Source organism: Xyrauchen texanus, chromosome 17 (genome assembly GCF_025860055.1).
Source record: "Xyrauchen texanus isolate HMW12.3.18 chromosome 17, RBS_HiC_50CHRs, whole genome shotgun sequence".
Taxonomy (NCBI): domain Eukaryota; kingdom Metazoa; phylum Chordata; class Actinopteri; order Cypriniformes; family Catostomidae; genus Xyrauchen; species Xyrauchen texanus.
In genome coordinates this window covers 21,536,586-21,558,448 of record NC_068292.1, presented here as the reverse complement: position 1 = coordinate 21,558,448, position 21,863 = coordinate 21,536,586, and the positions used below count along the sequence as shown (strand labels likewise).

Below are 21,863 nucleotides of genomic sequence, written 5' to 3'. Positions count from 1 at the left end.
TTAGGCATGGGTGACATGGGGAGCTGCACGGGGTGGCATCTTGCTTGAAATCCACCAGCCATCTCATATCCAACCACCCATAACCCCCCACCCCATTCAAGAATGTCCTCAACTAAAAAATCTATATAAAAAAACATTTATTTATTATTATTATTTTAAAGGCAGAAATGTGTTTTTATGGTTAGGGTGTGTGTTAAGTTTTAATTTATGGTAATAAAAATGGCTTTAAATGAAAGCAATATCAATGGTACAATTCAGAGGGGTTACCAGGATATCATGTTTGGGGGGGCAACATAAACAATTGAAAAAATCGGCGCAAAATTAAGCTATACTACACACAATCTGTTTTAGTGCATATCTTTTTCTAAGCCAGGAACCCAGAGATAGGCACAGGGCCCCTATTAGACTATAGGGCTTAAACTGGATTTTTGTTGTGTCAGACCTCACTCATCTGCTAGCGATGGAAAAATATGCACAAAACAATCCACTTTTAAATTGTAATTTATCATCAGATGCAGAGGCGTTTCCAGCATTGAAGGACATCCGGGGCTTAGCCCAGACAATTTTATTTTCACACTAGCAACCACTTCTCTGTAGTTCAAAGCTGGTGAGAGGGTATTCTTTGAGTTTTGCTCTGGCTGGGCCTGTTTCTACAGTTCCTAAATCTTCCACTCTAGTACTATCCTCAACATCCTCTCTCCTCCCTGAATCATCTGTGATGCAAATGAACAGATACAGCACATAACTTATTGCAAATCAGCTTCAAACAACTAATTCATCAAGTGCTACATATTTCAAAGTGTAGACCAATACCATTGAAGAAAATGTATTGGGAAGAGCAGATCAGTGGGATTGCCCTTAGATTTATCATGATTCTTGAATTTTCATGTACATTAACATAAAGTCATCACAAAATAGTTATATTATAGTGAGTAAAGTGAAGTAAAAAAAATATTGAATATAAATAATTAATATTTTTTGACATAATAGTCAAAATGATGTATAAGATCCTAAGTTAAAGCAATACATGAATGACTTTAGTCTTTGACACACCATGGCATCGAACTGTATATAATTCTCATCATCTCTATAAGAATAATTCATCCTGTCAAAATCCTTTCATTAGGATCATTGGGATAAACAATGTTTCACTTTTAACTTTCTCTGAAGTAAAGTGACTGATTCATTGTTACCAGTTTCCATGCCTGATTCTGGCACAGCTGCTGCTCCTCAGTCTGTAGCTCATCTTTGCTACAGTCTACAAAACCGTTTAACCAAATCAAAGTGTATATTTCCTACAAACTAATGTCACAAAACAAGTCACACATACATTTTATGTTAATGCTTATTGGTTATCCTTAGCGAAAACAACACCTGATAAACAAGAAAAGTACACTCCGAACGAGGCTCGAACCGCGGTCTCTGGTGTGAGAGGCGTTTGTGTTAACTCAGAGCTACCAAGCTGCGTCAATCTAAACAAGGAGGTTAGAGGCTACAACTCTTGAGGTTTAGCCTACTGTGGGTGAAAGCCAGCTAGATGATGATCTTAAGACTTTAAGACAAAAACAAATGTGAATTCTTACCCACTGACTTCTTTCGGAAAAATCCCCAAAGCCTCATTTGCTTAATTTTTGCTGTCTTTCCTGCTAATTGCCGTTAACTCGCCACTAAGTAACGTTAGTTGATGTCAACGACTGTGCAAGCTCCTCCTCTACCTGCTGCATATTCAACAGAGAGGAAGAAACGGAGTCGCCCATAGGCTACCGACAGCAAAGGAACTTATTCTATAGGCTAGATTATGCCTATGTCTATTTTTACAGGCTGTATGCAGTATGTGCAAAGCCAAAGCACAATGAAATAAGGCAACTTATGATTTCGGGGGTTTACATAGGCTTTTGTCCGGTTTCATATTTGTCAGTCAACTATTCAAAATACATTCGGGGCTGAAGCTCCGGCAGAATCGGCTGACACTGCGTTTGATCAGATGGACAGATTATTTCTCTAATTCTCAGGGGAGGCAGAGCTTATCCAAGGGGGAGGCACTGCCTCCCCCAGCCTCCCCCTAGACACGCCCCTGGTACAATTTCAATATTTGCTTAGTAAATGTTTGTGTTTAAATGTGTTTGTTTGTTGCAGCATTGTTTCTTGTGTCCTTCTCTGACTCTGCCATTATTTTGATGAGAGGCTGAGAGAGAGAGAGGTGAGAGGAGAGACTGTGTATGTGTGTAAGGCTTGTTCTCTTGTCCTCTAACCGTGAGCACTACTGGAAGCCTGCAGCAGTAGCAGTGACACAGGAATTTACATATGTTAACAATGAGAAAATATGATTCAATTCAGATCGGGCAACAAAAAGCAGCACAACCTTACAAATCCTGTTTTGAAAATCTTCTGCAGTATAGCTGCTAAAGAAAATGTATGTTTTAGATTAATATATTGGAAAACAGCCAAAACAAAAACGTATATTTTTGCAGTGTATAGGCAAAGACCTATACACTATCCTCTCTCACCTTTCTGTTCACTTCAATGCATCATTAACTCACAAAAAAACTAAATCTCTCTTATTAATAAAGCAGTGTATTGCCAATTTTTTCATGATAAGAAACGCACAGTGACATATATTCTGATTCAATAAGTCGCAAGATATCACAATATAATCTAGCTGCATTAAACTTGTGCGCTCGAGGGATGAGCGTCCCCGTGACAGAGTGCATCAGCTGGGTGCAGTTTCAGTCTCTCCCCCTCAGATTGGGACACTTCGTGCAACTCATAGAAGAGGTGCTGACCGCACAGAGAGATGCCAGTTTCAGAGTTTGCAGTAATTCACATGATCTGCTTCTGTATAATTTGAACTATAATAAAGCTATAAGGCATTAAATATAACTGCATTCAGTCAGGCACAAACTGCAGTGCTCCTCTCGTGCATCCAATAAATGGCATTACACCAACTTTGACTTTTTTTAGTTAATATAAATCACTCTTCAAAGCCTGTGTTGAAATGTGTCTAGTTTGAAAAAGAATCCACAGTAAAATGAAGCAAACAAACAAACACTGTCTTACTGTCAACATATTCTCCTCAATATACTACTTCATATATATATATATATATATATATATATATATATATATATATATATATATATTTCATATACTCCTTACTTATTGTATTGTATATTGTGTATTGTATATTGTGTGTATTATTTACTGTACATTGTATATAATTATTGTGTTACGTAAGTATGTGTACATTTGATATGTAAATTGTGTTGTGTAAGTATGTTGTTTACTGTAATTGGTATATGTCTCGTCACTGTCATGACTGCTATGTTGCTCGGTACTGCACACAAGAATTTCACCTACTGTTGCACTTGTGTACATGGTAGTGTGACAATAAAGTGATTTGATTTGATTTGATTTACTGACATGATCCAGAACATGATTAAAAATAAACATCAGCCACTTTCCTCATTTTAGGATCATTAGGAATTAAATGTAAAGAGTTCCACAACCTGGCACTGCACAACATTTTGTAAACTTTGCAGGCATCTTGAACCTCTTGTTGCTTCAATAATCCCTGTGTTTCTCTCAACCATGCCAACTCCTATTCCCTAACCGTGAACCTGTGGGCGGGCCAAAGAGGCGATGATGAAAAAGTAGGTGTTGACCTGTTTTTGGAGACTTGTGCTGACGTCTTCGGGCGGCCCCTATCCCTCTCGAGGGCTAATTAGCCTGATTAGGCCCTCCGCCCTGCCACATGACATGTTAAATTCTGCTAGTGGCGTCCAGTTGTTGACTCATTAATAATCATAAATATGAAAATAATTACACTTTTGTGTCAGAATGCCTTTTCTGACATAATCTGAATGCCCACTCAAATAATGAGTTAAGAATGATATTGAAAGTTTAAAAATAATGTTTGAAATTGCTTCTGATTCAGTCAGTGAACACAAAAAATAGAAGTTGACCTCAGGTCATCATGGGATATACTCAGGGTTTGTGAGTAACGGAATACATGTAACGGGATTATGTATTTAAAATACAAAATATAAGTAACTGTATTCCACTTTAAATGACTCTATTTATACAGAATACAGTTACATTACATATATATATATATATATATATATATATATATATATATATATATATATATATATATATATATACCTTACTATACTATTTCTGTTTATAAACATTTTGTATTCCTCAAACTTTCTGTTTATCCAAGAATCCTCCACTAGAAATTATCAGTATGGAGTAATGACTGGTGAAATCAGGCTTTTTCATTGCAAGCAGTTATTTATAACAGTTATTTAGATTACCATTATATTACATAATACTAATAGATGTGGCATTATTCTTGATCAATATAATGCATTCTTGATTAACAGAAGCATGAATTTCTTTCAAAAACATAAATGTCTTAGTGATTCCAAACATTTGTATGATTGTAGGCTATACATACTGCAAAACAGCATATAGTAGAATGCCATTGTGAACAGTCCAAAAACAAATTAAGAGGGATAATAAACAAGCACTTTAAGGTCCTGGATGGTAGTTTTCCACAGTGATTGGATGCTTAACATTTTGGGATATTTTTAGCACCTTCCACTGTGATGATTGGCTAAAATCTTTGTATTGCAAGCACTCGTGGAACTAGTTTTTCCCAGAATAAAAGAATGAAAATGTGCAAGCAATTTACAAAGTCCTCAATCCCCACAATCATCAATAGCTACTCTCTGTAGCATAGCCACGGGTGGGCCTGAGTGTGCCGGTGCCAACCATTGGCATTCAGGCCCACCCAATCATTGTCTTATGCCACTTTTCCACCAACAGCTCGATTGCTATTGTTAGAGTCTGTTAGGCTGGATAATATCAGCATCAAAGCTTTCAAAACAACAACTACTCAAAAATGAAAACTAGATCACTCTCATTACAACAAAGCTATTTATTCACTGAAAACACCTTATTACTGAGCAAAGAGAATAACATTCAGCTGATGGGCATCCCGTATTGTGCAGTGGCTCCAACTACTGTACTTTCCCCGTCTAATAAAATATTTGTAACAAATGTCATATATGTGATTGCTATGAATTGTTTTAATTAGACTATATTTTTAAATAACTTCTAACCTGTTTATCAAAACCAGATCGAGTTGACATAAGATGCTGAGTTAAATACCTTTATATAACTAAAGCTCTCAAAACTCCTAAAACTCTAATTTTGATTCTGAATTGTATTTGTTCTAACTTCTGTTCATTGCTTCAGAAGCAGCTTGTGGTGGAATAATTTAGCTACTCTGAAATATATTATTTTGCATGAAAATAAAAATGCTCTCTAAACACCTAAGACTTTTAAACTCTTAAACTTAATTGTTTTTTCCAAATATCATATCCGTGAATTTATTGCTATAAATGTATATGTCATAATTTAGTGAAACAGTCAGACATAGATAGTTCCTAATATTTTTTCTCTACCCTGGAACCTGATTCTGTAATGCTTTTTCTTTCTTACCTTGCTATCGCAGCAGCGTCATTTCTTCACCACTTTAATAAGAGTAGAGTTGCGACACAGTGACAAGACCATAGAAAAAAAAGTCACTTTATTAACAGTAAACCATAGCGGAGACACAGTGATAATACCCATTTCCGTCATTTTTATCTTTTGGTAAATTTTCATCTGTTTGGTAAAAAAAATTACCAAAGTTGGTCCATTCCATGGTTAAAATTTCCGTTATGTTTTTCAAAAATTTCTAAGGTAAATCCCCTGATTCCCCTTATAACAATTAATATCTGTTCTCAGCCACAAATAATGTTCCATATGTTACGCATGTAAAATAAAATAAAATATGTCTGAATGTTGTCAAGTTTATTCTGTTTTGTTCTTGTTTTCATGTATTTTAATTTGAAAATCTAGTTCCTGTTGTCATGTTATTTCCTTTTCCCTCATGTGATCTTGTCATGTGTTTCCCCTGTTCATGAGTCTTGTTATCTTGTTTAAAGTTCTATCTGTTCATTGGTTGTCTTGTTACCCATGTTTGTGTATTTAAGCCCTCATGTTTGCCATTGTCTCTTGTGAGGTATTGTAAATGTTGTTGTTTTGTTCTAGTCAAGCCAAGTCAAGTTTTAGTGAAGTTGTTCTTGTTTATGTTTTGTTTTATTCATATTTATAGTTAGGGTTTCAGGTTATCCCGATTTATATTAAACTGCACTTGGGTTCATCACATCAAACGTCCCACGTCCTGGCCGTCAAGCCAGCGTCCCACGTCATGGCCGACGAGCCAGCGTCCCACGTCATGGCTGATGAGCCAGCGGCCCACGTCCTGGCCGACGAGCCAGCGTCCCACGTCCTGGCCGACGAGCCAGCGTCCCACGTCCTGGCCGACGAGCCAGCGTCCCACATCATGGCCGACGATCCAGCGTCCCATGCCTGCCACAGCCAATGAGCTGCCAGCCTCGTCCGTCCCAGAGCCTGCGCTGCCAACTTTGGCCTCCTGGAGGAGGAGGAGGAGAAAGACTTTTGTTTCCAAGTCTCTACCCAAGTACACGACCACAATGGTCATTCCCAAGACTCAGTCCATGCCCACTACCACAGAGGTCTCTCCTGAGACTCTGCTCATTGTCACGACCACAGAGGTCGCTCCTGAGACTCTGCTCATTTTCATGACCACTGAAGTTGCTTCCGAGTCTCCGCCCATGTGCACGACTACAAAGGTCGTCTTGATTCTCTGCCCTTGTACACAACCGCATAGGTAGTTCCCGTGTCCCAGTATATGCCCACGACCACAGAGGTCATTCCCGAGTCTCAGTCCTTGCCCCCGACCACAGAGGTCATTCCCGAGTCTCTGTCCATGCCCACGACCACAGAGGTCATTTCCGAGTCTCTGTCCATGCCCACTACCACAGAGGTCTCTCCCGAGGCTCTGCTCATGTTCACGACCACAGAGGTCATCCAGAACTTCCACGACTTTGCCCCATGTCACAGCCACAGCAGAGTCAGCTTCAGGCCATGTCATAGCCACGCCAAAGTCAGCTCCAGGCCATGTCACTGCCACGCCAGAGTCAGCTCCAGGCCATGTCACTGCCATGCCAGAGTTTACATATCTCATACAATCGACAATCTAAAAGTATCTGCCTATCTGCCTACGCTAGTCCCAATTTATGTGAAGCACTCAATCAAACTGCTACAGTTGTTCTGACTGAAATAACAATCGGAAACTGAACAAAGTCTGCATTCTGTTGCTCCGGAATACTTATAATATTAGGAATACAAGATTTGGGAATGCAGTAAGGCTACACTGTAAAACAGGGCCAGATCTAGGGGTTGCTGGGGCGGGCTTAGCCACCCATCAAACGATCCATATGCCCCCTCAAGCACAACTGAAGCAGTGGATCAAATTGTATTGTCATGGCCCTAACCCTAACCCTAATCCTAACGAAATGCACTGGAAAGAAAGACGCACAGATGGAAAACACATGCGCACCACCCCAGGCTCACCACCAAATAGGCACATCCCCTATTTCGTGAGCATTTACAGTATGTATTTCTTTGGCAAGTAACCGTGTAAGCATGATCCGCTCCGCATTGAAGTCCTCATCAAGATTTATTTAGCAAAAAAATGGCTGATTGTACAATTCCATACATATCAGACAAATGCAGACATTTAAAAAAAATAGTAGTAGTGAATAAAACGGTAGTAAATTTGTTACATATCAACATTACTGCCTAAATGATAATGGTGCTCATTAGAATCCTTAGAAAAATGTGCCAAACAAAGTTTAGTCCTCATTCCTAATGTTTGGAGCCTTCAGAAGGCTATGCAGTGATGCAGTTTTTCCACAACCAGGAACACACAGTCTGGGTACCTTACTTGATATTTTACTGTAATCTGTCAAATTCCACCATTGGCCCTAATCAGTCATGGCCACCTAATAATCCCCATCCCTGAATTAGTTCTATCACTCTACTCTCTCCTCTCCACCAATAGCTGGTGTGTGGTGAGATTACTGGTGCGCTATGGCTGCTGAAGCATCATACAGGTGGATGCTGCACACTGGTGGTGGTATGAGGAGAGTCCCCTGTCCTCAATGTAATTCGCTTTATAGTGTCAGATGAGTATAGTGCCAGAAAAATGCTACTGTATATACTCTAAGTGTAAAATTCATTAATTATTCCAGAACTTTGAAGTCAAATTGCACAGAAGCTCAACTGATAGAGCGTTGCACATGGATTGGGGTACGAGTCCTTAAGAACATGTGAGACAAAATGTAAAGTAGGGACTCTAAGTAAACACAATAAACATGCTGCAGTGATGCCCCTATATGGCATGATAGTCTTTAATTAAGGGTGTAAATACTAACTGTAACTATTTGCACCAGGGTGCAAATAGTATCTAATGCCTTTTATTGTCTCACATTTGCTTATTATGACAATTTAATTTCTAAGTTTAGGTTAGGGAGGTATGTTTCTATTATTTAAAACTTGCATTAACCTTCAAAACCTCAAACCCTTCAAAAAAAATTGTACTCACTTTTAGTGCCTCTCAGTGCACATTTGCGTCATTCTGTTGTACATGCAGTGAATGAACTTGTGAATATGGAGATCAGAGCAGTGTCTGTTTCTGAGGGTGTTCAGGTTAAATATAAATTTGACTGTGAAAGATGCATGACTGCCTTCCCTTAGTAAAAACTGCATTTGATCTCTTTCAGATAGTATTGGAAAATGTGGAATGAGGTTAAGAGAGTTTTCTTAATGTATGGCAGTGTATGGGAAAGTGTGCCTCCATCTCAACCTCAACCGTGTCACAGTGAGCACAGATTTTTTCATCCTTTGGAAGCCATGTTTGTCTTTTTCTCTGGACAGACTGTGATCTCTAAGCCTGTATTTACTAAAGATTTGTCTCTGCTTTGTTTTTCTGAGATATTCTGCCAGATCATTATTTCTGTTTGCGGCCCAAAAACATTCCAGTTTTCTTATGGTTTTACCTTTGTTTTTTCCAATGGTCTAAATATGTAATAAATATTTGTTGTTAGTGGATTTGTAAGTTTCAGAAACCGCTGGCAGAGGGGACTGGTTTTAGGGCTCAACTCTTTGGTTTCAAGGGCTTCATTTTGGAGTGTATTAGGTGAACTTGATAGAATATGTGTCCAGAATTTAAGACATCATTTTTGAATATCTATGATTAAGGGGTTGCATAATTCATAAATGCTGTAGTTGAGGATCTCTCTTTCTCTTTGTACTATGGTTTATTTATTTATTTAAATTTTATTTGACAGGGACAATGCAAACAAACATAGTGTCAAAACCAAGCATGTCACTAATGTGCTGCACATAAAGTTTATAGCTATAGCTAATTTTCAACTCCTGTCCCTGGAAGGGCTTTTATACACAATAAAATGTACATGATTAACTACTTAAATAAAAAAAAAAAAAAAAAAGGTCTTTCTGTCTCTTTTTCTCTGCACTGTGATAGAGGGTTTCTCTGGGTGACATGTTGCATGGCAGGTGCCAGTGTGAGTCATCACTGTTATTTTGCACTGATTGCATGTGTTATTGTCTCTAATTAAAGACTGATGGGCATTAAATATTTAAGTTGCTGTATAATTAGCCCACCGAAGATCATACCAAAGTCTATGCCACACATTCACAGCTACTGTATAATTAACTGACAGATATACAGTTATGCTTTAAACACATGCACACACTTTCTCTCTGTCACATTTTCTCCTTCACATGAACAATTTAACAAATACTCATTCTTGATGATGATGTATACAAATGTCCTATTTCTCAAACACACTTAATGAATTTCTCTCTTTCACACATACTCACATGATCCCTGATGTCTCTTACACACAAACAGAGCTTATTTACTTCATTTAATAATGAATTTAAAAACATGACCCTGATTTCTGTATTTCAGAGAGCATACAGTATGTACTTTCCACTGATGTTACAGCCCATTACAAAGTAATGTATTTGATAAATGAAAGCATCATGTTAATATTGCAGCAGCAGCAGCAGTGAGATGCTACTGTAGAGTAGGATGCTTTAAAGTTGTGAGTAACAGTGATGCGATTACGTCTTTTAAAGCGCCAAAGCTATCTGCTTTAGAGCATGCTAGCCTAAAACTCACACAATGTTATCTTAAAAGCTTTTGGGGCTATTTTTCATACTTTTGCTAACATCAGCCAAAGTGGAGAACTGCTGTGTAAATATTTGAGCAGTGTAAGAATGAGAGTTTTTAAAATCTCAGACAACTGTGCTATCTCAGAGGATGCACAGATAATACATATTCAAATACTTACAATATTGGAACATTTAGTTACACAGTACTTAAGCAAATTCTATGGCACACATATAGTTATACAAACACAGTGTTGAGGTTAATATGTAGCTACCAGATTTTTACATGATTTTTACTGTAGGATTCCACCATTATTGTACAAAGCATGTTGTTGGTTCTTTTGTTGACTTAGTTGTACTTTGGAAATGTAAAAAGTTCTTGATGTTACATATTATAGGTTATTTAGATTTTTCTTCAGCATATTGGTTCAAACTGGTCTCATAGCATCATGTTACTACATGTTTGCAAACTTATTTTTACATGCTCATTGTAAGCTACTTACCTTGTCATTGTACTGGTGAAATTATTAATAGTAGAGGTGTTACAACAACAATTACTTTTATTTACTTGTTATTGGCCTTCAGACCATTATAGTTATAATTGATGATAACTTTTTTTGCTCTGTTACTCACACAATGCTGTCTTATGACATGTAAAAATGTTACTAGCGCAACACATTTGAATCTTTGCATTACATAACCAACAACCCATAGACCACGCTGGCCATCACGTGAGCTAAAAGTGTCATAGAAGCAACACAAAATGATGTTGTTGCTTCAGCTATTAGGTATTCCATATCACATTTGCTTTTGATTACACTATTGGTTAGGTTTAAGGTAAAAAGGTAAGTTTTTTTTAAATAAAAATATAAAAAATTAAAAAAATTTAAAATCTTAAGAGCATTAAAAACCTCATCTGTTTGGGAAAAAAAACTTGACTGAGGTGGAAATTGGTCTCTCTTTTTTTTTTGTAACTTAGAACTGCTGTGATACCTGTAAAGAACCATGTAATATAATTTTGCAAAAGTCTCACCAAAGTTTGCACCAAAATTTCTGAGTCCCTTACGACTCAGTACACTTGACATTGCGTGCTAACTTATAGTATGGAAGGAGTGTCCTTCCATACGACACAGTTGAAACCTCTCTACAATAACTGCAAAATTCTAATATTGGCTATGGTGTTTGAGCGCTGCCTTTTTAGGTAGGTATGCACAAACACCATTCCTCAGAATTTTCTTCCTTCAAGACAGTGACTCATCTCTCATCTAGAAGCCCTCTACTGCTTCTACTTCCTTCATTCTGTTATCAGCAAAGTCCGAGTGGACATGGAAACAGTTCTGTTAATTGTGTCAAAATGACCCAGTCAGTCCTGGTTTCTGGAGATACTGGATGGGCCTTCATTGGAAATACCACTGAAGAAAGATCTTCTCTCTCAAACACAAGGCACAGTTTAGCTTTTCCATACAGAGCTGCAAAGTCCTACATATGTGGCCTTTGAATGGAGCGCGCTAAATACGGAAGAACTGATGCATTCAGTCACGTAAAACATTTTACAGGCCAGAGTACCGTCCACGAGATGCCTCTATGCAATAAAATGGAATGTGTCCACTGATTGGTATCTTTCACATGGCAAAGACCCAGTAAATTGCCCCAAACATTCTCATATTCTCAAATATTCTCATATTTCTTCAAGAGCAATTAGATACAGGACTCACTCCATCAAGGCTCAAAGTTTATGTGGCAACTATATCTAAGTATCATGCACCTGAAGCCACTATCGGCAAACATGATTTAATCATAAAATTCATTAGAGGAGCAAGGCGATTAAATCCACCTCGGCTGCAATGGTGGATGTCCTCTCTGTTTAGAGCGCTTGCCATTTTGTTTGCCAATCATAATATACACTACTGGTCAAAACTTTTGAACACTTGACTGAAATGTTTCTCATGCTCTTAAGAATCTTTTGATCTGAAGGTGTATGGTTAATATGGTGGCGTAACCTCTGCTAGCTAATTTATTGTGTTGAAATAGTTTTGCTAATCACCTGAGGGCCCACTTTTACCTACAATTGTGTACTAGAATTGTTCCGATTGTTTGTCGTTCTCACTATCATGAATAGTGATCAAGTGTGGAGATGGATTTATTTTTACAAACGGTAATTTTACAGCTGCAATCCACGGTAGAGCTTAGCTAACTTGCTATGTAATGTTATTGTTTTGTAAGGGTTTACTATTCAACTGGGTGCCGGCTTTTACCTAAAACTGTGTAACAAAATGGCCAATCTCAAGAGTCTTATATAATTACAAGCTGTAATGTTATGGCTGATATCCACAGTAGTCCACGGCTAACTTGCTCACTTACTGGGAGTAAGCCTCTCTTCTCCGTTCATATCTCGTGTGAAAAAAGTTTGGCTACACCCATTCCAGCAAAAGATAACTAACTTAGATGCACTACGTGTCTTTTTCTTGAACTACTTTTGTAGTTTGTAGTTTACTTTCAATAACCCAGTTAGTGAGCAAATTAGGTTCACAATCAACAGTGTACTTATGTACAGTGTACTTGTAAGAAAGCTAAGAAATTTAAACTTACCACTGTGAAACATCCTGCTCAAGTCGTGCTTGCGAAAGTGGTTTAGATCGACCAGCTTGTTCATCCAAACTTTCATTATTGGACTCGAGCTAGAGCAGATACGGCAAAAACTGATGCCACTGTTACCATGGTTACAATAGTGTTTACAGCTATTAAGGAAGCCTGAAACTGGGTTATGGTAAGGGGCATTACATTTCCGACACATGTACTATGCGGTTGACCAATCAAAACAGACTAGGCCAGCTCTTCGGAAAGGGGGGCTTTAAAGAGACAGGAGCTAATTCAGAATCAGAGAATGAAAATAGGTTTATGTACAGTTGTACAATTTTTTGAACATTAAAGCATGTAAAACTATTCTAGTAAACCCCCAAAATAAAATCATGAACTTGTAAATTATCATAATATGGGCTCTTTAATGTAGTCGTTTGGTTTAAAGTTTTTTCTAATCCTTGATAGAAAGGTATCAACCTTTGTAGAACAATACTTTCGGTAGAACATTATACACCAGTCACAAACTTCAGAAAATTGTGCATCATGCATTAGAATGAGAACAACTATTTCTGGGCTTAAAAGATACAAGAAATAAATCAATGTGGAACATTGTATCTAAAAAAAAAAAAAAAAAAAGAGTACAACTTGACCCCCCATGTGCTACTTAAAGAAACAGTTCACTCTCATATGAAAATTCTCTTATCATTTACTCACCCTCATGCCATCCCAGATGTGTATGACTTTCTTGTATGAATTTTTTTTAGAAAAATATTTCAGCTCTGTATATCCATACAATGCAAGTGAAGGGGTGCCAAAATTTTGAGCACATAAAGGCAGCACAAATTTATATGACTCCAGTGGTTATGTCAATGTCTACAGTAGTGATATTATATGTGTGGGTGAGAATTTTTGCAAGAAAGTCTTCCCCATGCCCTTTAGGGGGCAATATGCAAAAATTATTTACTTACGCCTGTTTTACACTGCACACTGCTGAACAAAAGCAAAGCGTCTAATCCAAAGTATTCCTTTAATCCGTGAAATCCAACCCTGTGGAACACCGATTCCAGCACAAATTAGATAATACCCGTAGTGGGTCTGGTCGGGAATTCCTCTGTATTAGAGGACCAGAGTGCTAGGAAGGAAAGACATCCAGAGAGCGCAAGTTTAGTGGACTCTCCTGGGAGAGAGCACACGATCGCCTCAGTGGAGGGGAAGGGCGCTATGTGTAAGCAGAACACCCGGTCAATCGTTCCGTATTCCAGAGTTCTACGTGCTCGGACCTGAGAGAATATGGGACGAAACTGACTCAACCCTGAGATTGTAGAATCTCGTAAAGGCATTGGGTGATGCCCAGCCTGCCAATCTACAGATGTCTGCTAGGGAGGTGCCATTGGCCAGTGCCCATGAGGATGCCACACTTCGAGTGTGCTCAAACCCGCAAGGAGGTGGGCATGGCCTGGGTCTGATAGGACAAAGTGATGGTGGCAATGACCCAGTGGGCTAGCCTCTGTTTGGAGACAGCGTTCCCTTTCGCTGTCCACCAAAGCAGACAAAGAGCTGCTCAGAACATCTAAAGCCCTGCGTGCAGTCCACATAGGTATGCAAAGCACGCACGGGCACAGCAACGAAAAGGTTGGTCTGCCTCCTCCCGGGGCAGCGCTTGCAGGTTCACTACTTGGGCCCTGAAGGGGTTCGTAGGAACCTTGGGCACGTAGCCCGGTCAAGGTCTTAGGACAACATGGGCATCTGCCGGACCGAAGTCCAGGCAAGTGTCGCTGACAGAGAATGCCTGCAGGTCCCCAACCTTCTTGATGTAAGTGAACGTGATCAGGAGCGCCGTCTTCAATAAGAGGGCTCTGCCGGGTGTTGGGACTGCCGATGTTTGGTGTTGGTTTTCCGTGAGAACGGCATTTGCGGGCCAGATGACCCAGGGAATGAGGAAGTAGCTCTTTTATTGAGAATGTGGGTACCGCAGCCCGAAGGGGGTGCGGCAAAGGAAATAAAGGAAAATGAGGCCCGCCACCGCTGCTTACCAGCTCCGGAGCAAATGTCTCGTTCACTGGGTCATCCGTCTCAGGAACGCTTAGGAGCCTTTGTGGCCCGGAGGGCTAGGTCGGTCGCAGAGCGCAGTTCCTGCAGCATGGCTGTGCATATACTGAGGCGGAAGGGCATCTTTAAAAAGATGCATCCAGAAAAGGACGTTCAACGCCTGCTGTGTGTGCTCTTTTAGAGAAATTAAACTCTTTAGTGAGAGAAAATAGCTCTTTCAGAAGCACTGTCGAAGCACCTATGGGCAAAGCGGCACTGGTGTGAGAGAAGGAGAAAGCCGCTGATATGTGCTGTTGATCCAACAGCAAAAGCTCCGCAGAGGTGAGTGGAACAGAAGTGATCTCAGCTCGCTGATCGCACAACTGCTCAGCTTTGAAGAAAAAATTAGAATGGACAGATACACGATTTCCTCCTTTTATACTCGTATGTCCGGGGGAGGGACATGCAAATTATGTCTGCCAATTTCTCATTGGCCTTTTCTCAAGTTCAGAGGTTACCAAGGCCTTCAAGAAAGTCACCTAGTGTCGCTTTATTCGACACAATGTCAAGTGAGTGACAGACGGGGAACTGAATTTAATTGTTCAGTTCTGTACATGTACATCAACTGTATATGATGCTGATGTAATCTAATGAAGTCTTGTAGAATTATTACATTATTAAATGACAGCCAACACAGTGAGATATGCTCATTTTCAAACATCATTATTTAGTTGAAGGGGGAGGACGATGAGCCTGAGTGTTGTTTTGTACAACACAAGAAGTTTTGATCACTCGGTCTGGCTCGATAACACTTAACAATATATCTTAATAATTTAGTGAGAACATAGTAATTATGCACAGCCATTGAATAATCTCTTTGTTCCTGTTTTGAGTACGTTCCTCACAAAAAGGAGTATTTTAACTCACTGTCTTCACCAGCAGCCATGTACAGCATCCCACATTTTGCATTTGTTAATTAACTGTTATTCTGTAAAATGTTGTGAGTAATAGAGCACTTCAATACAAGTGTCTTTCAATACAAGATTGAGATAGCAGTTTTGAATTTACCGACCACACGGGCTGTCACATGCATTTGTTTTCCTCAGCTGTGTATGAGTATAGGCCTGTTCACACCAAACCTGTTTTCCTGCAAAAAAATCTTGTATATTTGACATAAGTATAATTTGAATTGAGCCAAGAAGTCAACGTGTGACATGGCAGTCTCCTATTTGTCATGCATCCTCTTGTACGATTGCCAAACTTTTACCAAACTTAAACTTTGGTACTCAGCGAAGTATGAATTTTGTTTAGCATGATCTTATATTTCTCCCTGCTGCATTCAGATGTGTTTGAATGGGAGGGAATGGAGTATGAATTGTAGTGTTACCGCCCCTTAAACCTTCTGCCAGAGGTTCGTCTTGCAAAATTGTTATGGATTTGTGTGAACAGACCTTATTTCTGTTAACCCTTTGTACCTGCTCTCTTTTTAATAGTATACAATAGGGTGGTTTTATTTTGTTTGTTTAAGGCTACGACTTGATTTACACTGTGTCCCTTTCACCCATTCACACACACATTCATACTCACATTCACGAGCTGCCATGCAAGGCGCTAGCCTGACATTGGGAGCAACTTGGGGTTCAGTGTCTTGCCCAAGGACACTTCGGCATGTGGAGTCATGTGGGCCGGGAATCAAACTTACTTGTAACTTCATCAAAGAAACACACGGGCATTGAGACACATCCATGCATGCTGTACTTTAAACTGTTGCTTCTGTACACTCCACTGTCACTTCTGTCTGAGGGTTTGTGGAGTGTCAGTATACCTTACTCAAACAGAAATGTGACTCCACCCTTTCATGTGGCTCTCTCTCTCTCTCTCCTCTCTCTCTCTCTCTCTCTGTTTCTCTCTCCTTCTGTCAGCATACATTTCTCATGCAAGAAGCAGCTCTATGCTTTAATGTGGTTTTCTTTATCTCTCGTTCGTTACCCCACCTCAGGCTCAATCACACCCACTGGAGTTTTATTTCTGGTCTTGTGGTTTTGACCCCCTTGACTCTGATATCTCTCTATATTTCTATCCTTCTCTCCCCAGTCTAGCTTGCTTTCTTTCTTCATGAAGAATCTGAAGTATACCTTTTCTTTCTCTTTCATGTCACATCTTTTCTGTTAATGCTAGAAATTACACAAAAATTCCAAGTGGATCACCATCAAGGAACTTCTGAGAGCATAGTATTACAGACTATGTATTTCTCATGATTAAAGAACCATCCTCAGAACAACAGATACTCATGCTGTGAGGTGGTAAAATGTTGTGCCAGTACTGTGCTGATGAATCAAGATTTGGCATATACATTATATAAACATATTGAGAGATATACTCACTTATACTTTTATGGTCCTCATTCTCTTTGATTAAATGAAAAAGAGCGATCAAGATTTCCTTCAAAAATTTGCATTTGTGTTCCACAGAATATTTATACATAATTTACTCATGTGGAATCACTTTTTCTTTAAACACCAACACACTCTTGTAATAACTCCTCAGTATCTGTAAGTAGGGTTAATTTGGAAGAACTTTTAGCTGGGCAGTGTTGAGTGAGACTATTTTCCAAGTATTTTTTATTTTTTTTGCTGGACATCAGTACAGAGAGTGTTTTACCATATATGGCATGAGTCAGGGCATCTCTCCCTTTTTCTTTATCTTTTATCCATTAGCTAAAAATAGGTCAGTTTTTTTTTCATGTGCCATATTTGGATCTGATCAACCAAATTAGCTCATGAAAAACAAAATATGGAATACACAACAGTTTTTAATTTTTGTTTTTTGAAAAAAATTATAAAGAAAAAGGCCCAAGGTGGTTATCTGGCCTTTCAGCCTGGCCAAGCTGATTAGGTGAGTCTGTTTTGATGGATTTAGAGGGGTTTTGAAGACTAGTCAGCCTGTCCAGCTAAGAGACCAGCTGGCTCATTAGCTAAACCAGCTTAACACCAGATTGGCAGGTTGGGAGACCAGTTAATGACTAGCTTTAATCAGCTAAGACCAGCAAACCACCTTGGGCTGGTCTAAAATTTTCAGCCAGGTCATCTCAGTCAGCTTTCTAAAATGTTTCTCTTTTTTTCCTGTGGCTTACATTACCCATCTTTTCATCCTCCATTTTTATGGCCCACCATCACAGCTCCCCCTCATAATGAGGGTAATCTGGAACATCATTGCTTCCTCTCACTCTCTCTATTTGCAGAGATTAAAATGGCCACTTCACCTACAGGCTTCATTACTCTTGGTCATGTGAGGTTGTAACATCATGAATGAATGAATTTGGTCACAGATAAATGGTGCAATTTAGAGGTATATTTTTTTCTTTAAATTAAAGTGATGTAGACCAAGGACAGGAATTGTACTGCTAGAGAGAGATGAGCACTTAATCATTCATGTTAGGGTCTTATTAAGAACACCCTTACCTCAATGTATGATGGCATTACTGCCCTTTGATGTACTTGCCCAAGCATGTGGTTTACAGACAAATTGGTCACCATAGTAGAGCCTCTACCTTGGTGTTGACATGGCTTTTTTAAGTGTCTGGCTGTTGTGAAATAAATCAGTTGATCAGTTTCTGTTAAATATGATTACTGCCTTCAAAGTATTCACTGGGTGTTTGTTATGTGGTACACTCTCTGAGAAATAAAATAAATAAAAAATTAAAAAAAAAAAAAAATATAAATAAAAATATATATATATATATATATATATATATATATATATATATATATTGTAAGGTTCAAGGGCCATTGCTGGGGTGGTACCCAAGCTTTTGTACCCCTAGTTCGAGATTTTAGGTACATAATTGTTTGATAAATGACCACTGTGTACATTTATAGGTACATTTACTGTGCAGTGAATATTTTGTTACTCTAGGAACAAATATTTACCTAACTTTTTTCAAAAGTTACAAAAAAAGGAACTTGAGGGATGACACTCCATTGAAAATGTACAATGTAATACTTTTTTTTGAGAGTGTACAGTACTATCTCAAAAATTGGTTTCTGTGTTAGCACAAGTATAGCAGCATGGTTTGCAGAAGAACTAGAGACTATGTTTTTCCCCTGTGGAATTTAAAGGTATAGTTCACACAAAAGTCAACGTTCTGTCATTATTAATTACATAATAATCCTAAATGCAACAAAAGCACCATAAAAGTATCATAAAAGTAGTCCATATGATTAGTACTCTACCTTCCCTATTCTTTGTGTGAGGAATAGATCAAAACTTAAGACAATATTCACTGAAAATCTTCCCCTCCACTGTTACTCTCAAAGCAAACGTGGCACCATTAGATGCACATAGAGATGTGATGCACCTTTTTGTCCTTTTCAGAGCTTTAGAATGGGGGAAGATTATCAGTGACTAAGGACTTACATTTCTGTCTGTTCCTTACACAAAGTGCACAAATAGTGCACAAGTCATATTATGTTTTTTTTTTTTCATTTTGGAGCTTGACAGACCAAGTTCACATTTATTTTCATTATGGAAAGAGCGGACATGATATTCTTAAAAAAAAAATCACCTTTTGTGTGTCATGTAAGAAATAAGTAAAATAGGGTTGGGACAATATGATGGTGAGTAAATGATGAACGAATTTTCATTTGTGGGTAAAATATCCCTTTATACCCAAATGCTTTTCTATGGCAAGACATGGTAGAACCCTATTTGGTTCTAACCTTAATTGTTAAGAGATTTATGTTGTAGAGCAGTATTTGTTATAGTACAGCAGGCACAGTATTCAGGAATTATGTTGGAATGTGGTTGAATGTTGTATTGGCACTCTTGAGTGTGCAGGTTTGAATACCCTTTGAATTTCACCAGTGATGTATCATATATGATGAATACAGAGCAAACCCAACATCTCCACAGATTTCATTTGAGTACTATTTCTCAGATAATTTCTTGGACTCATTCACCACCTGCCTTTGGGTGTGTTTTATTCTTTGCTTAGTATTGGCTACCTGCATCAGTAGGCTGTTCAGGTATAGTGGTCATCAGATGGTGATTGAAGCATGGAGTTCGCTCAGACATAGTTTGTTTATTGTTTAGTGTCTCACACTAGAGACTTGCCAACAAAGAAGCATCAGATCCTCTCTGTGACCCTTCCCTGCTGTTCCCACAGAGCATCACTATTCTGCTTTTATTCGCTTCCAGCTGATTTTCACTGGATGAGTAAACACATAATCACACATTTTAACACATCTTGAGGATGCCACACACATACATTTCCTACAAGTTGAATCTGCAGTGTAAACTTTTATAAATATTCTCTGGTGATGGAAGAGAGTGTGTGTGGAAGCAGTCTGGTGGGGGAAGGTTCTTTCGCTGCTTTTTGATGGGTAAAGGCTAATAGATTTTTCTGCACTATGAGGTCTGTGTTATTTTTGTTGCGTGTTCGGACGCGTGGCAAACAAAGAGATACTTGCACAATGCTGCTTTTGATCTGTTTTATAGAGTAATGTTGGCACAGGCTGCAGAAGTACTTTCTTGAACTGGTTAAAGCTGAAGTGTGTCATTTCTGCTCCAAAAGTAATTGCAAAGATAATTGTTTCAAAAGGGTTTTATTTAAAACACAGCCCTATCTTCCATTGGTCGGATAAAACAGATAGTCCCACCTCAAACTCATACCATTGTTTTCATAGTACCTCAAAGCCAAAGTTTTTACACTTTTCTGTACAATGGCATAACATTTTGTCAAAATTGATTCATACAATAAATTCCTATGGAGCCTTTCATACCAGGAGTGAAAACTTGCATACCGACAAAGTAATTTGATTTATTTTTTTTTTTTTCGGTGTGTTTTCCAGTGTGAAAAGGCCTTCAAACTATGATTTGTGTTAGACAGGTGCAGCCTATATGATCAGATTCAGATAAAACCAAGTTTGAAAATTTCACAATCCACATTTTGCTAGGCACAGCTAGAATATCAAAAACTTTGAAGACATGTTTCTCAGTGTCATTGTTGGCGTAGTTTATGTGTTTAGGGTATTATAAGCAGGTATCTCTGCATATCAAACTGGGATAGGAGAAGGTAATTTAACAAAAAAATGACACTTCAGCTTTACCACTTCAGCGAACATAGTGCGTATGCGTGTACGCATTTAAATGTGTTTTTGATGTGCTGTTTAGTTGGTTACCATGGCTTTATGAGTTAAGTAATCAAACAGCAGTGTGATCTCTCACTTTTATTCCATAACCTGGCAGTTATATATAGTATCCTCCATCTCCACCCACTCTTCCACCCTCCTGCTCTTTCTATCTCTCCACACTAACTCCCTCTTCACTCTTTCTATCACATGTTCATCTCTATCCTCTTTGATTCGCATTTTCTCAGTGGGACATGACTTACTCTCTCTTATTGCAGCCTGTCACTTAATTACTTTGTTAACCAGAGGCACAGCACCCATTTTGTCTACCTGCTGTACATTTCCATCTCTCCTGAATCTTTGCAAGCTCTCATTTTCTCTTGCTGTACTTAATCCTTTGTCCGTGCATTGTGTGCGTATACGCTGTCAGGTGGCGAGTATTGATTGTATACTTGGCTGTAAGGCCATGTGATTGAACGCAATGAATGGGTGGAGAGGGGTGCAAGATAAATCACCTGTATGCCACAATGTGTGTCTGTTGTGTGTGTGCTTGATTAAAATGGTTTTGAATCTGTTCCTGTCTTCATAGATTTGTATCCAGGTTTTTTTTTAAGTTATGGGCTGTTGTTTTGAGTCTGAAAAAGTTATCAGACACAAACGTTTAAAGGGGGAAAAAAACTACAGAGGCGTTTCTAACCCTAACCATAAAATTCTGTCATTATTTACTCAACCTCATGTGGTCAAACCTCTCTTTTTTTACATGGAACACAAAAGGATACATTTCAGTTTTTGTTTTCCATGCAGCTATAATGAATGGGGTCTGAGGCTTTCAAACTTCAGAAAAGTATGCAAAAGCCAAAAATGTCCAGTTTGACCTAATTCCCTATATTCCAAGTCCTCTAAATTCATGAAATAGCTTTTTATGAAGAAGAGGCTGAAATTTTTTTTGTTATTCAATGCTAATCTAATTCAAGTGGTCAAGCTGTTAACCGCTGCAACGGAATA

The 21,863-nt window shown here is 38.6% G+C and overlaps 1 pseudogene; it reads left to right on the top strand.

Annotated features, from left to right (window-relative positions):
- The window catches only part of LOC127658347 (glutamate receptor ionotropic, kainate 5-like), an 87,209-nt pseudogene that overhangs the window by 15,619 nt on the left and 49,727 nt on the right, over nucleotides 1-21,863 (top strand).